Below are 23,077 nucleotides of genomic sequence, written 5' to 3'. Positions count from 1 at the left end.
CAGTTTCACCGCATATTTGCAACCTTTATTTGGTCATCATCTTATGAGCCAATGAGGCGTGATAATATTTTCAGACCGGTTAGTGCAGGCGGTCTTGGCCTGGTTCACCTTTATGTTAGACAATTAGTGTCTCGTTTCATCTTTTTTCGGGACTGTTCTCACCCATTACTTCAGGCATTCTTGCAAGTTAATCTCGTCAACGTTTTACCAAATTTAGTAATTTCGACAAATTTTGCTTCACATCCATATTTGCAGGGATTCATGCGTGAAGTGTGCCTCTCAGTGCGTTTTCTTGCAGTGAGGTTCTCAAATGAGTACTTATTCTCTATCTCAAGGAAAAATCTGTATAAAGATCTAATTGATATGCTTTGATATGCGAATAATTTCTTGGCGATCATATACCCCTTTGAGAGTATCTATCTATCTATCTGTCCGCCTTCGTCTTCGTGCTCTCATGGTCGTTTCGTTAACTTGGTATGTACCAAAATTGGCATAGTAGGACAAGAGTGTATGACGAACATAAATGATAGTGTCACGGGGATTCGCAAGTACACTGGAAAGACAATATATACAGGCTGCTGCTATCAGAGAATGGCTGACAGCATCTCACGAAGCATGTCCCGTCTTCTTCCTCTTCTCGTAGCACAGCGGTCCTTTAATGGCAGGCTCATACGCAATGCCTCGTAACATCACTCCGGCGGACTGAGCGCCGTCACGGCGCCTTCTAAAATGAGTCAGCACTGCTGGTGTTGTAGGGTTTTAGCCGCGACACATGGACAACATCAGCAGCAGACGCAAAAGAAGAAGATGGGCGATCTCGGAGCGGAGTGATGAGGTAGTCAACATCGTTGAGCTTGCGGAGAACCTTGTAGGGTCATGTGTAGCGAGGGAGGAGCTTCTCGCACAGGCCTTGGCGTCGAGACGGCGTCCAGAGTAGGACCAGAGATTCAGGAGGGTACTCTACTTCGCGGTGCCGGCTATCATAGCGCTCTTTTTGGGAGGCCTGCGACGCACACAGCCTGGTGTGGGCAACCTGGCGAGCCATTCTGGCTCGGGAGAGGACGTCCTGAGAATATGCGGTTGGTACGGATGGATCAGCGGGAAGGAGCGTCTCGAAGGGCAACGCAGGGTTGCGGCCGTACAGGAGAAAGAACGGCGAATAGCCGGCAGTGTCATGTCGGGACGAGTTGTAGGCAAAAGTAACGTAGGGTAGGGCGGTGTCCCAATCGCGGTGATCAGTAGAGACGTACATGGACAGCATATCCGTGAGAGTTCGGTTGAGCCGCTCTGTAAGACCGTTGGTCTGCGGATGATAGGCTGTCGTAAGACGATGTTCAGTAGAGCAGCTACGCAGAATTTCTTCAATGACCTTTGCAAGGAAACAGCGTCCACGATCCGTAAGCAGCTGACGCGGAGCTCCGTGTCGAAGAATGACGTCATTGAGCAGAAAATCTGCAACGTCGGTAGCGCAGCTACTGGGCATGGCGCGCGTGATGGCATATCTGCTGGCGTAGTCAGTTGCGACGGCAATCCATTTGTTGCCGGATACGGACGTCGGGAAAGGTCCGAGCAAGTCAAGGCCGATGCGGAAGAAAGGCTCCGGTGGAATGTCGACAGGTTGAAGCAGGCCAGCCTGAGGAAGAGCAGGACGTTTGCGGCGTTGACAGCGTTCGCAGGCAGCAACGTATCGGCGCACCGAACGATATAAGCCAGGCCAAAAGAACCGCTGTCGCACGCGGTCGTAGGTACGTGGAACGCCCAGGTGGCCGGCAGTTGGAGCATCATGTAGATGTTGAAGAATGGTGGTGCGCAGGTGTCGGGGAATAACTAACAAGAATTCTGGACCGTCAGGTTTCATGTTGCGACGGTAAAGGACGTCATAGCGTAGGACATACTGGCGTAGAGCAGGGTTGGAACGCGCAGAAGAGAGTCGCTGAATGGTGAGCTTTAGGGCTGCATCCCGACGCTGTTCGTTGCCGATATCACATAGATCAGAGATGGCCAGTACACAGGAATCATGCTCATGGTCAGCGAGGCTAGCAGGGTCCACAGGATGGCGCGAAAGACAATCGGCATCGTGATGTAGCCTACCCGATTTATAAAGTACCTCAAAGGTATATTTCTGTAGCCTCAGGGCCCAGCGACCAAGGCGACCAGTTGGGTCCTTGAGCGAGGACAGCCAACAAAGAGCGTGGTGGTCGGTAAGAACCGAGAATGCGCGGCCGTACAAATACGGGCGAAATTTTGCGACAGCCCAAACCAATGCAAGGCACTCGCGCTCTGTGATAGAATAGTTCCGTTCTGATGTGGAGAGCAGGCGGCTGGCGTATGCAATAACACGTGTGTGGCCATGCTGGTGCTGAGCGAGGACGGCGCCGATTCCATGCCCACTAGCATCTGTGCGAACCTCAGTAGGCGCGGATGGGTCAAAGTGAGCCAAGATAGGCGGTGAAGTGAGCAAGTTGGTCAGCGCCGAGAATGCGGTTGCTTGGTCGGGGCCCCACGAGAAGGGCACGTCCTTCTTGAGAAGGTCGGTGAGGGGTCGGGCTATGATGGCGAAATTGCGTATAAAACGGCGGAAGTAGGAGCATAATCCAACAAAACTCCGAGCAGCTTCAGTAGACGAGGGCACAGGGAAGTTCTTAACAGCGCTAATCTTGGCAGGGTCAGGTTGGACACCTGTAGCACTTACAAGATGACCAAGCACAGTGATTTGTTGTCTGCCGAAATTACACTTTTTGGAGTCTATCTGGAGTCCTGCTCGACGAAAGACAGCTAGAATGGTCGCCAAACGAGTAAGGTGACTTTCAAACGTTGGGGAAAACACAATTACGTCGTCTAGGTAGCAGAGGCAGATAGACCATTTGTAGCCACGAAGGAGAGAGTCCATCATGCGTTCGAACGTTGCGGGGGCGTTGCACAGTCCAAAGGGCATAACTTTGAACTGATAGAGGCCGTCTGGTGTGATAAAGGCAGTCTTTTCTCGATCCAAGTCATCAACAGAAATCTGCCAGTAACCCGAGCGCAGGTCGATCGATGAGAAGTACTTCGCACCGTGAAGACAGTACAGGGCGTCATCGATCCGTGGCAGCGGATATACGTCTTTGCGCGTTATTTTGTTTAAGGCACGATAGTCGACGCAAAATCTCCAGCTGCCATCCTTCTTTTTGACCAAGACGACAGGTGACGCCCACGGACTTGAGGAAGCCTCTATGACGTCTTTAGAGCGCATCTTGTCGACTTCTCGTTGTATGACCTGGCGTTCGGAATGGGACACACGATAGGGTCGCCGTCTGATAGGAATAGCATCTCCGGTATGTATTCGATGACTTACGAGAGACGTTTGACCAAGAGGGCGGTCATCGAAGTCGAAGATATCCCTATAGGTCGTTAGGAGGTGGTGGAGTTCCGTGGCTTGACAAGTCGGAAGATCAGGGGCAATCATCGTGGTAATTTCGTCGGGGAGTGGACTTGCCGGACCGCTTGCGAGAAAGGACGAACAAGTGTCCGCGTCTAGTGCCGCGACGTCGCATTCATCAAGCGCAGACACGTTGGCCACTGAGATGCCTTGCGGGAGAGCTTGAGTCGAGTTGCTGAAGTTCGGAAGCGGGAGCTGGACGTGGTTGTCGACAACAGTCACGAGGGTGTGTGGCACAGCAATATTTCTGGTCAACAGTACTTCCACTAGTGGAGACACTATGTAGTCGCCGTCTGGAACTGGAGATGCCGTCGTCAAGGCAACACACGTGGCGGCTTGCGGTGCCAACCGAACATAATCGACAGAGCATAAGCGGTGTGACGGTAAATCTGGAACATCCGCCAGTTGAGGAAGCTCAAGTTGAAGGATGCCGGTTGCACAGTCAATGAGAGCGGCATGGGCCGACAAGAAATCAAGTCCGAGAATGACATCGTTGGGGCATTGCTCGAGAACCGTAAACAAAACAGATATATGGTGACCGGCGATGGTGATGCGAGCTGTGCACATTCCGATGACTACGGGACTTCTTCCATCAGCGACGCGAATAATACCAGTAGCGGCGGGGGTAAGTACTTTCTTAAGGCGACGACGAAGGTGATTACTCATCACGGATATTTGTGCCCCAGTATCGACGAGTGCGGGAACAGTTAAGCCGTCAACGTCAACGTCGATCAAGTTTCGTCGCATCGGCAATACGAGGAGAGGATTTGAGGTGCAAGTCGAAGATGCATCGTCACCTCTAAGAACTGCATCCCTTAGTTTCCCTGTTGAAGGTTGAGCGGCGATGTCGGACGTCGTCGAAGAGGCGAAGGAGACGACGGCCGACGCGCTGGCGGCGAACGGGACTTATGACCTCGGGGCGACGGGGAACGGCTGTGCGGCGTAGGGGTGGCATCGACGTTGTACGGCTCAAAAGGCTGGAAGCGGCGGTAGCTATCCTATCAGTGTTGTATGGTTGGTATGGCTGAGCGGGCTGAAAACGGCGGTAGTTGTCGGTGCGGCTAGCAGTGTCATCCCGGGTTAACGGCGACACCCAACGGTTGTTGCAATGGCGCGCAACGTGACCGATACGGTGGCAGTGGAAGCAAATCGGCCGATCATCTGCCGTCCGCCATTCAGCCGGATTACGGGAGCGCGGATAAAACTATTGTTCCTGGGGCGGTGATCTCGGGCGAGGCGGTGACCTAGGGCGAAAGTAAGTTGTCTGAGACTGAGCAACGGTGCAGACGGCGAAACCCAAGTTGCCGAGTTCCTCCCGCACAATGGACTGGACCAGGGAAACGGCCGGCACGTGAAAATCGCCGTGGCCGTTGTTGGGGAGAGCAGGAGCAATAGCTTCGATTTCCCGACGGACGATTCGTGTAATTTCCGACGGTGGCGATGACTGCAGACGAGAGGCCTGTCCGTCTTCGCATGATGACGTCGGGGCGGTGTTCGGTAGCCGAGCGAATGACCTCGCAATACGCCGACTTTTGGCCTGCTCAAAACGCCGGCATTCTTCAATAATTGCGTCGACAGTCGCACAATTTCGGCACAGTAATAGGTTGAACACATCGTCTGCAATTCCCTTTAGTACGTGACCAACCTTGTCCGACTCCGTCATGTTCATGTCCACTTTACGGCAAAGAGCCAAGACGTCCTGAATGTAGGAGATGTATGGTTCCGTGGACGTCTGAGCGCGGATGGACAGCTCTTGCGTAGCGGCCACCTTTCGACCCATGGGCTTCCCAAACAAGGCACTAAGCTTTGTTTTGAAGGTGTCCCAACTTCCAATCTCTGCCTCATGGTTATCGAACAACACCTTTGCCGTTCCTTTGAGGTAAAACAGCACGTTCGCTAGCATCATCGTCAGGTCCCAACGATTGACCTCACTGATGCGTTCATAATTGGCAATCCAATCGTCGACGTCAACTTCATCCGTACCGCAGAACGTTCCCGGGTCTTTAGGGTGCGTAACGACGATCGTTGACGTTGTGGTCGGCGCTGGTGCAGGCATCGCACTGGCCGGCGCAGGCGGCGTGGTCGTGGTCTCGTCTGTCATAATGATGACCCCGACTCGACGACCACTGCGGAGCTCCGTTGTACAGCGCGTCTTCTGGTACCCCGCACCTCCACCAAATTGTCACGGGGATTCGCAAGTACACTGGAAAGACAATATATACAGGCTGCTGCTATCAGAGAATGGCTGACAGCATCTCACGAAGCATGTCCCGTCTTCTTCCTCTTCTCGTAGCACAGCGGTCCTTTAATGGCAGGCTCATACGCAATGCCTCGTAACAATAGGTCATGACATGCGTGTCATGTAGGTCATGAAACAGCCGCTTACGTGTTGGGGCTCTCATGGTCGTTTCGTTAACTTGGTAGGCTCCCCGCATACTGGTTCGCATAACATCGATTCACACAGGGCGTGGGATCTGCCGGCTTTTTTTTTTGTTCTTGCTTACATTTTAATTGTTTTGTTTAAGGTATATGGCTTCTCTGTGCCTATTGTGCTTGGTATTTTTTTTTCTCGCGCAATGTGATATTGTACTTGTAGATGAAGAACTTTCTTCACATTGTTCTGAATAGAAAAAAAGAATAAAGTTGGTGCAATCAATTGAAAACTCTAAATGCTGTCCCTTATGTTCTTGCACTATTCAAACGTGGTGACAGAATGCCATGGGTGTTAAAATATAGTACTGAATTTATATTGCCGAAAAACTAGGCACACATTTCGGCCTTCAATACAGCCCTCGTTCGTGCCTGCCTGTCTCCACCTTCGTTGTAGTATTGTGTGCGCAACAATATCAGCTCTACATGCTGCACCAACAAGGACAAACTCCCTTGTAATATCTGGTTTAATATACTAGCGTAAAAGGTTATAAGTAGTGTACGTCTGCTAATTAGCAGCTTTTACGTCACCATTTGCTGAAAAAAAGCGTGAAGCTTTAAATAAAACGACGTGGTAAAAAGAGCGTCCCCCCTTCCCCCCCCCCCCCCCGCCTTTCGCTCACAAAAATAAAAGCAATACTTCGCATCCCCCCCCCCCCCCATCTGGTACCACCCCCGCCCCTCCCGAAGTCGAAATTCTGGATGAACCCCCTGGCACTGGTTATCAGGGCTGCACTGCTCGCATTGGGCCAAGAACCTAAAACAAACTTGTCTTTTGCATTGGAGGACTTTTGCGATGGAAGTGACCACTTTCTGTCGTTTTTGAGCGTACGCGTGACAAACGCTAAATATATGATCAAGTGTTTCTGGTACCTGGCAGTATTCACAATTGGGGCTAGCGTCACTGCAACCAATTCATATGTCTATAGCGCTTCCAATATGCGACACCAAGGCGAATCCGGTGCACCATGCTTGTTTGGCTTTTTTTGAGCTTCTGAGGCATGCGGGGGTATTTCATTTCTGGGCCCCATTTATGCACTCGCTTGTGTCATCGACCTGGTTGGGTGCAGTGCTCCAACGTACAACTGTGTATTACGCAACGAAGTAGGGCGTTCGTGTCTGTTCGTGAGGATGGAATGCGTCCTTCAGTATAGCATTTAGTAAAGCAGCTTTCGCTTCAGCGTCTGCCTGTTCGTTTCCTATAACGCCCCAGCGTGAAGGTATCCACTGAAAGGGGATATTATGGCCATTTCTCTTTGCATGGTCGAGAAGCGCTGCGATTTCTATGCCCATTGAAGATTCCATAAACGCCCATACGTTCAAAACATGGCGGTTCATCGGCGGTTCATGGCGCTTGGCGCCATCAGTGTTAGAGGCAACACTTCTAGCGGAATAGAAAATAATGTGACGCCATATTGGTTAAAAACAGAAGTGATGTCATTTTGTAAGCGAAGGCGCGAAATTTGTTTTAGTGGCCTGCCGTTAGATCTGTATATTCAAATGCTCTTCCATTCGACTTGATGGGCGTTATGAGCTTTCAGCGCAGAAAACGAACAGGAAAAGGTCAGCCGTACTGGTGTCGAAATCGCGCCGCTGCACAGAACATACTTTCTTTGGAGGCCAACAAAAGCCTTGGGTTTGGAGGGCTGGTCCCATCGTCGGACGCCAAGCCCGCCGGGCAGCGCGTCCGCACAAAATCAGCTAAAGTAAACAATTATCTGGCAGTTGTAACTAAGTACTTTTGACTGAACATGTTGAAAAATAATAAAACTACCCGCGCCACGAAATTCAGATCAACATCGACAAGCAAAACAACGCAACGTTTGAGGCGGCCGTATTGTAAAAGGTGAACGTTAGGAGTGCGCCTTTCTGCACACTTCGAGAGCTGCATTGCATTGCATTTGATAGCAATGTCAACGCCCCCTCCAAGTGGGCGCTTAAAAACGGTATTTATTGATAATGAAAAAGTAAAATGGACTTGTCTTTTCTTTTCATTTCTTTTATTTTAGTTGAATCAATGAAGCTGTGTGTCGCTTTATTTTTAAAAATGCTTTTTTTCTTTCCCAATGTTTGTTCCTTTGTCACATAGTCGCACTTAAAGCGCTGCTCCCATAACCACCCTTGCTGACGTCGGTGACAGTTTGTTCTGAACCGCTTTTCGCCCGAAACTTCAAGACCTATTGGATTCACTATGCGCCCACCGCCTTTCCACACTAACCTGGCGACGTTGCTGCCACCTGTCGCTCGATCTCGCGGCGAATAGCTACAGCGTATCGCTAAAGGCACCTTTATTCACAATCTGCAGTGGTCCTCCTGATATTTCCATTGCTTCGGCAATAGGTGACATACACTGTCTCTAGGATTGGCCCACTTTGCTATGACCGCTGCTCGATGCATGGCCGGTCGTGACCATGACGAAATGGCGTTCATTTTGGTTTCAGCTGCATCCCGGGCGGCCAGCTGGCCATCGCTGGGCGGACAGTCATGGTCCAAGGATCATGGCTTCCAAAAAAAAGGACAACGCTGGACATCGTAGGGGTAACAAAAGTACAGGACGTGCTCAGTGGTCTCTTCGGTTCAGCAGCAGTCGCACACGGGCGTGACAGCCGGTGCCCAGAGTGCTTATATGGGCGTCGTAGGCGGACGAATAAAGTTCAGATGTAAGATGGTACGTTTTCACGAGTTCTTGCATCGTAATTTTGCATGTACTCGGAGCACAAAAAAAGAAGAAGAGGGACGGTGACACATATGGCAAGCGTGTTGGTTAGCGTGTGTCTCCGTATACCTGCGTTTTAATCCTCTTCTCATCGTTTTAGTGCATTATACATTCACAAATTCAGGGCCAATAATTCTTTTCCAACCAAAACAAATTTCTGCATTTCTTTGCGTAGCGACTAAAGTGTCGCGCTTTTGCTTCGCACTAGCAAGTTCACAGAGCATCAACCATAGCGAATGTAAAGCGAGTCATAAAACGCACATGGATTTGTTTTCCTAGAGGTCTTGTCATCGCTGACCGCCATAAGTCATAAAAGGCCATCGTATCATTTTTTTCCGACAAGCCGGTCTTGGAACCGTACCATAAGCTATATACACTAAGACTACACCCGATGGAAGAGTTCGGTCGAAGGAAGTCGTCTAAATCGTCGCGCGCTCGCTTCATTAAACTTTATATACAGCAAAAGTCTCCTTTGAACGAACTCATCGTGAAACACCTTTCGGCTTTGCGAAACTTTTCGCCGCGTAGCAGTGCCTGACGACGTACCACATTCGCGGACCGAATGTGGCAACGCTCCTGTACCACAACGCGACCCAAAGCACGCTTCGCGAGCTTTTGTGCATTACACTCGTATCACTGCATGAGTTCCGCGTGTTCTAAATGAAGCATAATTGTACACGTGTTCATTATATACGGATTTGATTGCATATTAATCTTTACTTAGGGTTCTCTGACGCTTGCCAGTATATTCTTTCTAAGGTTTATAGCGCTCGCACGTTCACCTCACAAAAAAGGGGGGAAAGCGACAAAGTAAAAAGAAATAGAAAAGTCGGAAATGTCCTTTCGTGTGTCAGACTGCTTTAAGCTCGCTGCGGTCGCGATCGCACTTGCCCGTCCGGGCGGTTCAGATTCCTTTCAGCGCGCGCCTTTACTGCTGTGCACGGCAAAAAGCCGGCAAGACGCTTTCACCGCCAAGTTAGATAGAGGAGAAGTCGAGGAAGCGGAAACGATGGAATTCCGCGGAAGGCAATTGCGGAGAATGCAGGGCGAGCTAAGAACGCGCATGCCACGGTTCATGCGATGCGTCGCCGTATATCGCATCACTTTGGCGCTTGGGGAGTGGGGGGGGAGGGGAGGGGGGGGAGGTGCGATGTGTAGACAGTGTTGCCGAAAAAAAAGCAAGAGAAGCTGGCCGGAGGAATGCGGAGGTTGCTCCACGAACACGATGACGGCGGTCGCTGATGTAAAACGAAATTGCGAGTACGTCGGAAGCGTGCCCAAGTTTCAAAGCCAGTCCACGTATGTTTCGGAAGTACGCCCGACGGGTATGACAGGCAATGGCGAAGGACGGTTGCGGGTGTAGACGTACGAAGGCAGTAGAAGTTTGGTAAGAACCTGCCCGTTGCCATCACGTGAACAATTCATAGGCATGTTGGCGAAATACGTTTTATCTATACCGTTTCGTCCAGTGGCGTATATAAGTAGAAATGTTTTTCGGGAGGGGGAGGGGGGAGCACGCGCTTGGCCGGTGACGGGCAATGTGACAGGGGTTGGGGCGTGGGCGCACGGTGGCTGGGCAAGCCATATGCTAACAAAGAATTTTTGGAGGAGGGGGCGGGGGGGGGGGGTCACGTGCCCTGTGTGCCACACCCAGGCTACGACACTATTTTCGCCAATAAATATTTGCACGAGCTGCGCTTATGCGCTCTTTGAGGCCCCGGAAACCTGCCATATCATCTCAGCAACGCGCAGGTTTGGGCTTGTTGGACTAAGTATATAGCACACAGCCCAGCAACGGATTGACAACGAACTCTGTAGGAAACGGACGAACGCTATAGTCCGGTGTCCGGCTAGGGTCAGTTGCTATCTGGCTTCGAATGAATTACCTAGTTAGGCATACCTAGGTAGGTAAACAACTTTATTTATTCAAGAGACAGAATCATGTGAGAGGGGCGGGGAGAGAGAGAGAAAAGAAAGCAGGACAACGATGGGCCCTTGGGTCGCTCTAGATGGCCGAGCACTTTTGTGCTTCGGTGACCCCTCTGGCCCAGCCCACTGTCCGAAGCTGTAGCTCCGGTTGCGAGGTGCGCAGAGCAGCCTCCCATGGCTCCTGGTGTTCTGACCCTTGCCACTGGGGCTTGGACTTGTTCGGGCAATTTAGAAAGATGTGCATAACGATTTGTCGCGTCGGTTTGTTGCGCATCTGTTGTGGCACTACGTCATTCGAGTGCAGACACCGTCATGTATATATAAATCCCGCTTTTTTTCATTCTTGATTTCAAAATTTCTTATTCGCAATCCTGGTGCGCTTTTCTTACGAATTGCGGAGGTACGTCCCCTGTTACTTTGCGTTCCTTTGCTTCCGTGCTTATCCACCTGAGCGCCAAGGTAGTTTGAAGCAAATAAGTCAGACATTTCACAGATTTTTTTTTCTTCGCCATTACGCTCGCCCAAGGGTCTCCATACTACGGCCCGCGGAGGTCTTTTGACCGGCCCCCTGACGGCAATGGTCCAATTGACAGCGGCCGGCCCGCAGGCGGGCCGTGTTTACCCTCAATGCCCCCGCTGTGCTGGTAACTGCTACCTGCCCTACAAAACATTCTGCTTCTTCGCGGTAGCCAGCTTCACTGCAGTTACAAGATCGCGTCACGCAACAGAACCTAATCCTAGGCAGCGTCGGTTAATCGGGAATCAGGAGCCTCATGCGGCCATCGCGTAATGAGCGCGTGATGCTCTGATTGGCCTATCACAGCCACCATGTCAGAAAAAGCGCTAAAACGTTCTGAGCTTCGCCCAGCTAGGCGCGCTCGGTCGAGAGGGCTTTTGCCACCTTTTTCCCCTCGAAATTACAGGAATGTAAATAGCTGCATAGAGTATTGAGCTCCTTTCTTCAGTCCGCAGCATGCAGGGTGTTTGAGTCCGCGGCAATCGTGGTGCTGTATCAGGGGCGGGCGGCTTTAAGGAGCACAGATGGCTGTCCACGTATACGTATTCCAGTGGGGGCAAACTAAAATATATTCCAATTGATGTTCCTCTTTCTATGAGCCGTATATACGGCTGTAAACACTCGCTTACAAACTAAATTTAAAAGCATGGTGTCACGCACTCACAGGCAAGCATGAACAGCCCTCACTCGATTACCGCGAACACTCGCCGTCACAACGCTGGCGTGATAGGAGCGCAGGCGGAGGAGAGCGGGGGCTTCGTGCTGCCTCTCGCTTACACGCGTCTCCGAAATCTGAGATTGCGCGACCTCCGGCACTGGGCTATAGGTGCAGCTTTTCAATTAACGCCTTTCGGGCCAACGCTTTAGCAACTGCGCTATGAATACAATGGGAATGTATGCCGCTCTTCAATGGCCCTCTCGCCAACTTGGTTCACTGAGTATACGTGCCGCTGAGTGCGCGGCCAAGCGATTGAACCATTCTCAGAGTTCGAAGGGACCAGAGCCTAACGCTTCTCGTCTCGGAGGCAACGCGCGGACTTCTCGCCAGAGCCACTAGGTGGAGCAACGTGTACAGAAAGAAGGGCGAAAGAGCAGGCCGGTTGCCACATAGAGCCCGTTTCACATGGTGCGATTTTGTCTGCGAATTCGCAGCTGCTGTAAATAGGCCACCTGACCCTTCGTGCGTGCGATTTTTTGATGTTCGGCGTGCTGAACTTCTTTGCGAAGACGCAGATGCGGTGGAAACAGACGACCAACAGGAGGCAGCTCGCTTTGTTTATTTTTTTTTTGTTTCAATAACTACGTTAATAAAGCTTTCACGAGTTTAAATATATAGTTTAGAAACATTGCAGAGTCGTTATTTTAGCAAAAAAAAATGGTAAAACATACACCCAACAATATACGAGTTTGCAAACCCTGCGCTACGAGTATGCGAAAAACGCAGCTGCCGTGGATCCATGTGAAGCGGGATTGCGAATTTCGCATTTTGCGGAAATCGTAGCTGCGAAAAACGCACTACAAAATCGCGCCATGTGAAACGAGCTTAACGCGTTTCTCGGCGTTCGCACGCACCGTCGCGCCACGCATATCGGAGGCCACGCACAGGCTACGCGGCGGCGGCGGCGCTAAATGGCGGCGAATGTTTTTAGGGAAACGAGAAAAAGGAGTCCCGGTACACGCCTCATACACAACTAGTTTCAATGTGTGCTTTACATTGATTCAATGCTGGCGCATCACCGTCTACAATCATCGTGAGATGGGTTTTGAGATGGGTTCGTGAGATGGGTTCTGCCGAATATTTAAGTGGGGCGGCTTCCCAAACACACAGTGGCATAAGATTTCTAAATATAATTTTATGAAAATAAGGCTGTGCTCTAACTCCCACTAGTTGCCTTTTATGGAAACTCTTAAAATTTAAATATTGTCAACGATAAAATGGCACTATATACAGACACAGAAAGTATGACCAAACAATGCGAGCGTTCTCTGTCTCGTGTATTGCGTAATTTCATTCTTGAAACTGCTACACCAACTGGTCTATGCCGCTCAAACTTCCACACTATGCACAGAACACGGATTAGTAGAAAAACCGCATTTGCGGTAACCTAAACACCAGCAGAACAAAGGTTCCTTTGTAAAGAATGGCAACGCTTCTCAGACCACCTCAACGTCGTGTAGATATCTGCTTGATGCAGTTACACTGGCTGTGAACGAGCTTGTTTGCCCCCCACGAAATTTTGTTCCTATATTTAAAGTCAAGACTTGGCAGTAAAGGCAAAATTCTAATTCCGAAATAGTTATGTCACTCCTTTTCCGGACGTTATGCCATAAACGCGACGCAACATATTATTCAAATAATTACTTGAAGAAAGCACATGCTATAATGTAAATAAAGTTTGTAACCGCCCCCCGGTTTCGTTTATGTTGTCGAACATACTTTCACTAATATTTATTCATTCTTTTTTATTGTCCTGCTCTCAACACCCCCACTGGTCGCCAATACGCCCTCTAGCCAAAAAATTAGGAGACCCCAGCGCTAGACTATGCGTGCTTCGTTTTTCTTTCTTGACGACTGACTGTAATATGCCCGTTTTCAAGTAATCAAGCTCAGGAGGAATTGTTACTTTATCTTGAACTACTATTATATGTCCCCTGCAGGACGAAAGTTGCTCCCTACGGTCTCCGATTAGCCAGGCCTTGCGTCAGTTGACACCACTCTATGCCTGCAAGTTTCCTTATGTGATCAAGCCACCTCATCATCTGTCGTCATCGACTGCGCTTCCCTTCCCTTGGCAGCCTATTTTGTAACGCCAATAGGCCACCAGTGAACAGTCCCTCGAATTACATTGTCTGCCCAAAGCTATTTTCTTCTAACCTCAACTGTATTATCACCTACACCCGTATGCTTTCTTATCTATACAGCGCGGCCATCCCACCTCTTATCGTTACGCCTATCATTTCTCGTTTCAATACTCATATTGATGTTCTCCTTTACTCGTAAAGTTTGCTTGTTATCCTCCAAGGGTCAATCGCATGGGTTCTGGTAACACTCACACATTGTATACTTACTCGTATCCAGAACACATGTCTGAAAGCTTGAACAAAGAAAGCATACGCCTGGTAGAATATCGGGATAAGTGTTCATCTTTGTATCTCTGCTATGATTCAGGCAGTATCATTGAAGGAAAATGATATTGTCAAGGACGTCATAGCAGGAACGTCGACATTGACGAGTTTCGCATGCTGCTTGCCAAGAACGCGAGCACTATAGAACGCAGAACTCGGAAGCGCCTGACCTGGAGCTACACAACAAATGCGGAAACAGATGGCTCTGACCCGTCGTTATTGTCCGCACGACGAGCCGCCACGAGTTTTCCGGACATCAGTTTCCGGGAGCCGCCGAGATCGAGACATTCATGCAGGAAAGACGTGGCCCGGACGCCCTTATTGACGTCTTTGGCGATCAGCCGAACAAGCAACCTCGGGGTTCCACTGCTGTCGGTTCGACCGCTCCAACAGGTTATATGAGCAAAATGTGGATGTGGTCCTATCAGTTCTCCTATTCTCCTGTTCGCCATTCAATGAGTTCTCGGGTCAACAGCGACCTGTGATTGCGGTGCGTGCGCTTGGAGCTCTTGAGAGTCGATTTGTTTGCTTACGTATTCTTATGGCAGCGTAAACAAACACGTGAAAGCATGGCCACAGTGTGCAGACAAGACTACGCGCGCGTATTCGTCGTGTCTGGTCGGTGAAAAAAAAAAAAAAACGGACAATGCGTAAGGTCGGAAGAACGCCTTTTCTGCGTTTATTTGAGCGTTTGTTTCTGCTGAAGGTTATTAGGGCGCAGGTGGGAGGCAAGTGAGGTCGTTAGTTTAAGTCTCCTTTGTGTGTGCGTGTGTGCGTGCGTGCATGTTCGTGTGTGTGTGTGTGTGTGTGTGTGTGTGTGTGTGTGTGTGCGTGGTGCGTGCGTGTGTGTGTGTGTGTGTGTGTGTGTGTGTGTGTGTGTGTGTGTGTGTGTGTGTGTGTGTGTGTGTGTGTGTGTGTGTGTGTGTGTGTGTGTGTGTGTGTGTGTGTGTGCGTACATGCAAATGTGTGCGTGTACGTTGTTTCAGGACGCAGTACCCACTGGGACTGAGTTATTAGATTATTGCTTTGTCCGTGCTGTGGCAGAAAGCGCCGCGAGCACTTGTGCAGAACTCCGAGGACGCGTCCACGCAATTACGGGGCTACTTGCAGACTCGCTGCGCGGAACATTGCAAGTTGCCGGTACAGTTTCACCACTTAGGGACGCCAAGCTCTCGACTCAGCGAGGGCCCTCGCGGATGCTAACGTGTAGCGTTAATGCTGCATTCCCGTGGGTAAGCAGGAACAACAGAGTCGGGACGCGAACTCCGTGGCAATATAGGTCATAAGGGGCAGGACTACGTGCTTCAGCTCCCCTGCATTGCCCCGTATAGCAGTGGGGAGCATACGAGAGGGCGGCAGGTGAGTGAGAATACTTGGCACATTTTTAAAAGTACAGCAGTAAACGTAAATAGGTTTAGTTTTCGTTTATCTTGTTAGCGGTACTTCGTAGGTAGTAAAATGGCAGGGTAGGAAAGTAGATAGAGACCCATCTTATCTGTTACTGGGAGGGGTAGACTAGAATAAAAGACCAGTCGCTTTCGTTTATTTCGTTCGAAGTAATTTAGCAAAGCTGGGGCGGAATTCACTAAGCTGCGCCGTTCTTACGCACTTTCTTAGCGAAACAGTTCTTACGCTAAGATACGCGTGCCACCGAAGTGGCAGCGCAGTTAACTTACGGCATCCTATGAGAGCGAGCAGGAAGCATAGCTCGGATTAAACGACAAGGAATGAAAGAATGGCGGTTAACCGATATCGCGATTGCACATCACGCGTCAGTAGTTGAGGCAATCCCGGCAAATCACTGCACACCCCTACTCGACAGCTTCCTTTTCCGGGCGTCTGCTACAGCGCCGACAAGCTCAACCGCGTTCGCCCTTTCACCGCACCGCCATCAAAAGAATTGCGGGGAAAGTGTTACGCATTCTGCTCACATTTCTGCGAGAGACAGGACTGCTGGACACATGGTCGCATATTTGGCGCAGAAAGAGACACTCAGTCGGAGCAATTGGCGGCCAGGTCTGCCAGGCTCACTCCGCCTGAATACATCATCACCACCATCACTCTATTACAAAGCTACTAAATGTCTTTATTTCTATATTAATTAAGGAATGAAAAACAAAAGTTGCTATTATATATGGTTTGTATGGCCTCAAAACAAAGGGCCCATCACCCGCACGTTCGCCGGTAGGGTATGTGATCGCGCTGCACACTGGTTGCAGGTGCGGTTCTACTGCCGCGCATAGGCTCATTATCAGCTACCTCATTATCAGCTACTTGAGGACGACGTTTTCAAGCGCCAACCGACGACGAAACGCGCTCTCCTTTCGCATAGGATCACTGTCGAGGCCAACATTAAAGTAGCCCTAAAAAAGAAATGCAGAAAGAAGCCATGACTATCCAATACTCCCAAATTATGACAGAAAACTTCACTACGTAACATCCACACCTGCAAGCTTCCCTGCCTATCAACACTTTGACATCGTATCAGCGTTGATCGCTTCTTCTTAGTTTCTCCTCAGCTGATAAAATACGATGATGCCTCGCTCCAGGTCAAGAGTTTGTTCTTGCTGGTTTAGGTGATCGCATTTCGACAGAGGCGAAATGCACAAAGGGTCGTACAAATCAATTTGGGAGACCGGTAATAAATCATACGTTCGCGATGTAAGGGCCTGGAGCCCTTAATTACACTGGCTGCCATAGCCCAAGTGCCCCCTCATAGAAGTCAAGGCTAATCAGTCAACTTCACCACAATGCTCAGTGACAACGTTGTCATAAGTTTTAATGTGCACGTCAGAATACTGCACAGCACCGTACTCGAAGCACATAGCGGTTCAACATTCTAGCTGGTTTCGGATCAAATTGGTTCCACTCGTCGATCTTGCAACACTGACGCACTCTGTTCACAGCAGTCACTGCACATATAGTACAATGCCAAGCTGGTATGGTATGTGCCGCTTGGGTGGAATCCAAGCGGCGCCCGACGCCCTTCTGTAAACATGCGAACGCGGCTTCGCAGTTCGAAGCGAAATGCGGCTCAAGGGCAACAGTCCGTTAAAATTCCGCACGAATTTTGTATGTTATAAAACGTCATCAGCGTACTTTTATGTGCACTGCACGGCGAAGGCAGCTCCCAGCGATCTATAATTACCCCTGACCTGCGCTAGCCTATTACAATTTATGCCTACAAATTTCCTGATCTGATTACCCCACCTAATTTTCCGCCGTCCCCGACAGCGCTTCCTTTATTCCTTTCCCCTAGCACCGACTGTGTACTTTTAATGGACCACCGATTATCCGACTTTTAAATTAAGCGGCATGCCCACATCCTATTTTCCCTCTTCATTTCAACTAACACTACCCCCGTTTGCTCTCTGATCCACAGCGCTCTCTTCATCTCTCTTAGTGTTATATAGGCATATCATTTTTCGTTTCATCGCTTGTTTGAGCGGTCCTTAACTTATTCTCACACTTCATTGTTAACCCCTGCCCCATATGATAGTACTGGAATAATGGAATGAGTGTATGCTTTTCTTTTCAACACAGGGGTGAGCTGCCGGTCACGATTTGGTAATGCCGGCCGTATGCACTCCAACCCATTTTCATTATAACGTAAATTTCCGTCTCATGATCAGGGTTCCCTATAAGTAATTGACCAATATAAACTTACCCCTTTACATACTTTAAAGCCTGACTGCCGATCATGGATTCTTGTTCACTTGACAGGTTATTCAACATTACCTTTGTTGACCTACTCTCACAATTTCTCGGTTAAGGTCCTCAATAAATTGTTTCAATGTAGCCCTGCAGCGTCGCTGAACAGGACAATGTCATCGGCAAGCTGAAGGTTGTTGACATATTCGCCGTTGATCGTCGCCTTCGATCCTCCCCAGTATAATAGCTTGAATACTACTTCTAAGCATTCAATTAATGTAACTGGAGAGATTGTGTCTCCTTGCCTGACAATTTTCTCGATAAGTATTTTTACACTTTTCTTGCGGCTAATTAAAACACGTGAAGCCACAACTAGGCAGAGTCGAAGCCTGAGAAGTTGCGGATGCGTGTGCTGTGTGAAGGCAACTATGGAAGTTACACATAAATGAACTAACTATTGAGTTGTCAGCCGTATGCCGCAAGCACCTCGGCCTTTATGTGAATTTCGTTCAGTCCTTCAGTACGATCCCTACGATATGCACTTACAGCGCTAATTACATAGAAATGTCGTAGCTTTGTCCAAACGCACCTGAATTAAGTGATCGAACTGTGCGCCATCGGGAGAGCGCACAAGGCAGCATAATTCGAGCGACGTCAACGCTGATCTTGCTGATACGACGCAGTTTAGTGACAGCGCTTAGCGTCGGGTACACTCCACATTGTTCACTTCACGATACCGGGCCACTGTGACCGGCTTTTTCGCGCCGTCATGTTGGCCTGACTACTGCGCAGCAGGCGCGGAGCACCCTAAGACTGTGGCCAGCTGGACGAAAATTCTTGCGCTGGATTCACAAACGCCTATGAAGGGTTTCTTAGGTAAGAGTAAGTGAGAGGAGGAAACTATAGAAAGAACATCGCACGAAGCGACTGAAAGACATGAGTGACGCTATTTCGCCCAGGACTGATGTTTGTCTGGGGTTTAGAATAAGCATCTCCGTCCAATCATAGGAGGGCGATGGCTGTCGTCTGCTGTGGCAGCTTTTTTTTTTTTTTTGCCATCTGCTTTTACTGTTGGCTGTTGCCTGTACTGGATTTATGTATGCAAAACAAAACCGTAGTGGTGTCTTTATGAGCGTTATGCTGCGCTCGTTTTTTACCAAAACCGAAGTGTCTCCAGTTATACGTATCTTGGTGGTTTTAAGCATAAGCTTGTGTATGTGTGTGTGTGTATGTGCGTGCGTGCGTGTTTGGACGCCTGCCACAATTATTTGCTTCGTTTGTGAGATGCATTTTAATTCACATCATCACAATGGTCGTAAGTCATTTTATACGCCATTTCTTTTCTTTTATTTCATCTTATTGAAGTCCCGCGTCATATTATAGACAGGATTGCCATCTGTCGTACGCATACGTTCACACTGTAGGCCACATAATGAGCAACACCGTAGGCACAGACACTACGTCACTTAAACTTTGTGCTGAATTAACACTATGGGCTATATAATAGAAAGCTGAGGCTAAAAGAACAGGAGACGACAGCGAATTGTGCACCGGCAACAAGTTTTGATAGCTAGGAACGTTTAGGCGTTTTTTCATTGTTTCATCTCGCATGGCGAATTATAGCCTCAAAGCGTTGGAAAAAATCATCATCCGCAGCCCTATGAGCAAGGGAAAGCTCAAACCAGAAAAAAATATACTATAGAATTGGGCTACAAACGCATAAATGACAAACTTGACGGTTGTCAGGGATGGACCGTGCACTTATGTTTGCTAACACCAAATAGAGTGTCATGAAGAGCATGAAAATTCAGGCTACTGCGCGCATACAGAAGCACAGCCTGTCAGACGTTAGGCAGAAGTTCGCCGCACAGCATTAATGTTACTGCCTTCCACAGCAGCGCACGCTCAATAGAATCATGCACTGAAACAGCTCAATGCACTTTGAGATGACAATTCAGAGTGCGCCACAAAGATACATGCACGCGCCATCCTCGGCTATCAGTTGTGGCCTCTGGCCAATCAGCCGCAACTGCGCGTTCCAACGCTTATCTGCGTCAGCTCGAGCAGCGCGGATAGACATAATGATGTTCGTAAGACTGCTACACCCCTGTCGTAGAAATTTCTTCTTAAGTCGTCATCTGGGACGGCTGTTTAGGTTTCATGAATCGACTTACGCTTACTATTGGCGGAAGTACTGAAGTTCGCACCTGTGCTACCCTTACATAGATGCATTTTTTATACCACAGCGCTCATCTATGCAGCGGTGGGCATCGCACGCTTGCTGATCTTACGAACAGTTTTAGCTTTGTGAAGACGCTTTTTTTTTCGTAAAACTTTTCTTACGCCAAAATTTGTTGGTAAGTTCGCTTAGTGAATTCCGTCCCTGGTCAACGTCTAGTTAACATCTCTGCCTTTCCTTTTTTGTCTCGCTCTCGTCGTTTACTTGATTTGGTTTTTATGAGAAGAGGCGCTATGGGCACATTATTAGCGCCAGCAGGCATGTGAAATTCTGCAATTTTGTTGAAAAAGACGCCAGAATAACCCACATAGACAACGAGTAATAGCCAATTTAAGGATGGGCTTGCAGTTCACCTATTTAAATTTACTAATACATTTGTTTTACAACTTGTAATTGTGGCATTAAAATTGGTGAGTGCTCCAGACGTGTAAGCTACTTAGAAATCCTAGGACTGCCATTAGTTTAGAGATATTTTTTCCAAATGTCTGCGAAAAAAAAACGATAAAATTGCACAAAGTTTTCCAGAAAAGTACTTAAAGAAGAGTCGTTGAGAAAAGGTCACCCTGGACACCAGTGATGTTCGCTGAGCTTGGCGTCTGACATCTCGAGACTGAAGCTAGGTACACGCGATCTTCAGGAGTGAAGTTGCCTTGAACACAGATCGGCTGAAATTATGCATTTACAGATAAGCGCGAAAAGAGACTCAAGACAAAAATAATTAGTAAATTATCATTCTGCGATAGCAATAACGCCACTGTTATCGTTGGAGGATGCTATGTAGAAACCACAAGAGAGTCAAAATAATATACGTGTGGCCAATGCCGCCTTGGAGTTACCGGACCAGCGCGCTAGGACGTGGTGAGATTACACGACGTTTGCTCGTGCCTGGTTAACTTTTTCTGCTACAATAGGGGCTACATAGTATTCTAAAGGACCTGACGACTGAAAATAGCAAGTTTCGAGAAATTCCACTGCGTCAAAAACGGTCCCGATACGAGAGAACTCTTTGAAATTGATGTCACATTGTCTTACCGGCGCTGAGGTTTTAGCGCGGAATTCAAAAAAAAAAAAAGGAAAGAAAGTTGCTTTTTTATTTTTTGTCTACTCGCCATCCTCTCACCGCAAAATTAAAGAAAATAGAGTTTTCATGGAATACTTTATCAGTCTAACCTTGTTTATTGTTTCAAAACGGTAAAAGTGAGAACGTAATGTCATACGTCTATTTTATTCGATAGCTTAGCTGCGGTTATGTCACATTTTCTCATAGGCTGCACTGCTCTGACTGCCAATGAAAAAGAAGTATCACTTTGCATGTAAGGAAATACTTCGTAGCAGTAAGCAACCACTGCTTTTAGATGATTGGATGGCAGTATAAATGTGAAATAAAGGGGAGAAGAAGCAAGCAATAGTTTCTGCGTATATTCGATTATACTGGGGCATGTGAAGAGGCATGTCACATGGCATGTTTAAAACGAATAGATTGCTAACTATGACCAAAAGCATATTGTTATTACATGACGACATATTCGCCATCACCTTTTGACATAGGATGGAGGAAGCGCGAGAATCGAGTTTTCCTTCAATTTCTTCTCTAGTTGTTTAAACAGCAACAGGAGCAGCAGGGACCAGTTTTCATATTTCTCATCAATGACGTAATTTTTGTTTGTATGCTTGTTTTTTTTAAAGAATAATTGTGAACTGACCTTGTTCTTATACATATCACTGCAAATACTTGGGGACAGCGCGACAAAAACGTTACGAGACTCGTCAACACAAGCGTACGCAACTCGACGTAAGTTGTTTTAATTTTTTGTGTGGCCTAGAGGCACAGGTGTTTAACGCACCTCAGTGTGTATATTGATGTACAACACGGCCTGGTTATACGAAAGGCCGCGTATGTTTAGGCAGATGACTTATGGTATTCGTATATTTTACAGCTCAAGATGAATTGTAATTTTTCTTTCTTTTCCGGGCTACCACACATTAGGCCCAAGCCGTCTGAGGCTGATCGCCAAAGTGAAGTGATAGCTGTGTGGAGCAAGCCCGCTGAGATGTGCAACTGCGTACTACGCCAACGTGTGGGTCGACAACGAGAAGACGACGGCGGCGCCGATGACACGACCATGAGGGAAACGACAACGACGTGGCCATGACTGAGTGACGACGTTAAAATGACTGGCGAAGGCATGATGACAGCGAAATGACAATGAATTAATGAACACACTACAATGACGACGGTTCAGAGCCTCTTTCATTTCTTCGCACCTCCTTTCCCGTGCCCCTTCAGTTTTAGCAGGGTCAATGCTCCCGTCACCTGGAAGCCCAGCGTGCGGCTACGAGGCCAGGATCACCCACCCCAAAAAACTGGGGAAGCATCCGCAAGAACGTTGTAAAAGACATTCTTCCCATGTGCATGCGTACCCGAGCAACTCTACGTCAAAGACAGCAAAGCTGTGCAAGGGATTTTTTTTGCACCCTTTGGAAGTCCCACGTTTCTGTAGTAGCCTGCCAAAAACCTACCCGACTTTGCAAACTCTTCGCTATATTCGGCGCATTTTCTTCCCTATAATCGATTGTTTTCAACCAAGAACTTACATCCAAGCTTGGTATACGTCCATACTGTCCGCGGTATGCGTCACATCTGTTCCTGTATGCGGCATTGAATCTTCCGACGCCGGTATCAGGCTGCGCGTTCCTACGACCTGCTAACATGGCCGATACAGCGATTCAAGCTGCGTTGCTCGCAGTTCTTCAGCTCTTATTCGATACTTACCACGTAGCCTCGCGCTGCCGTAGGCCGAAACCGCGTCGCAGTAGGAAAACGATTGTGAAAGCCCCCTTAACCATAGAGTTTTCGTCAAAAATTATTATAACTTTGATAACTTTGGGGCTGATGTCCGCTAGAGCAGCAATCATCACCATTCAACCGGCAGGGGAATGATTGGCGTTACATAGATTTCCCTAAACATTGCCTTTTGGCTCCAAGCGACTTCACGACATTGCAAATCGATATATTTCCAACTAAATATTGAATCAATTTGCTTTGATTAC

This window comes from Dermacentor silvarum, chromosome 5 (assembly GCF_013339745.2).
Source record: "Dermacentor silvarum isolate Dsil-2018 chromosome 5, BIME_Dsil_1.4, whole genome shotgun sequence".
Classification (NCBI taxonomy): Eukaryota; Metazoa; Arthropoda; class Arachnida; order Ixodida; family Ixodidae; genus Dermacentor; species Dermacentor silvarum.
This window is presented reverse-complemented; position numbering follows the sequence as displayed.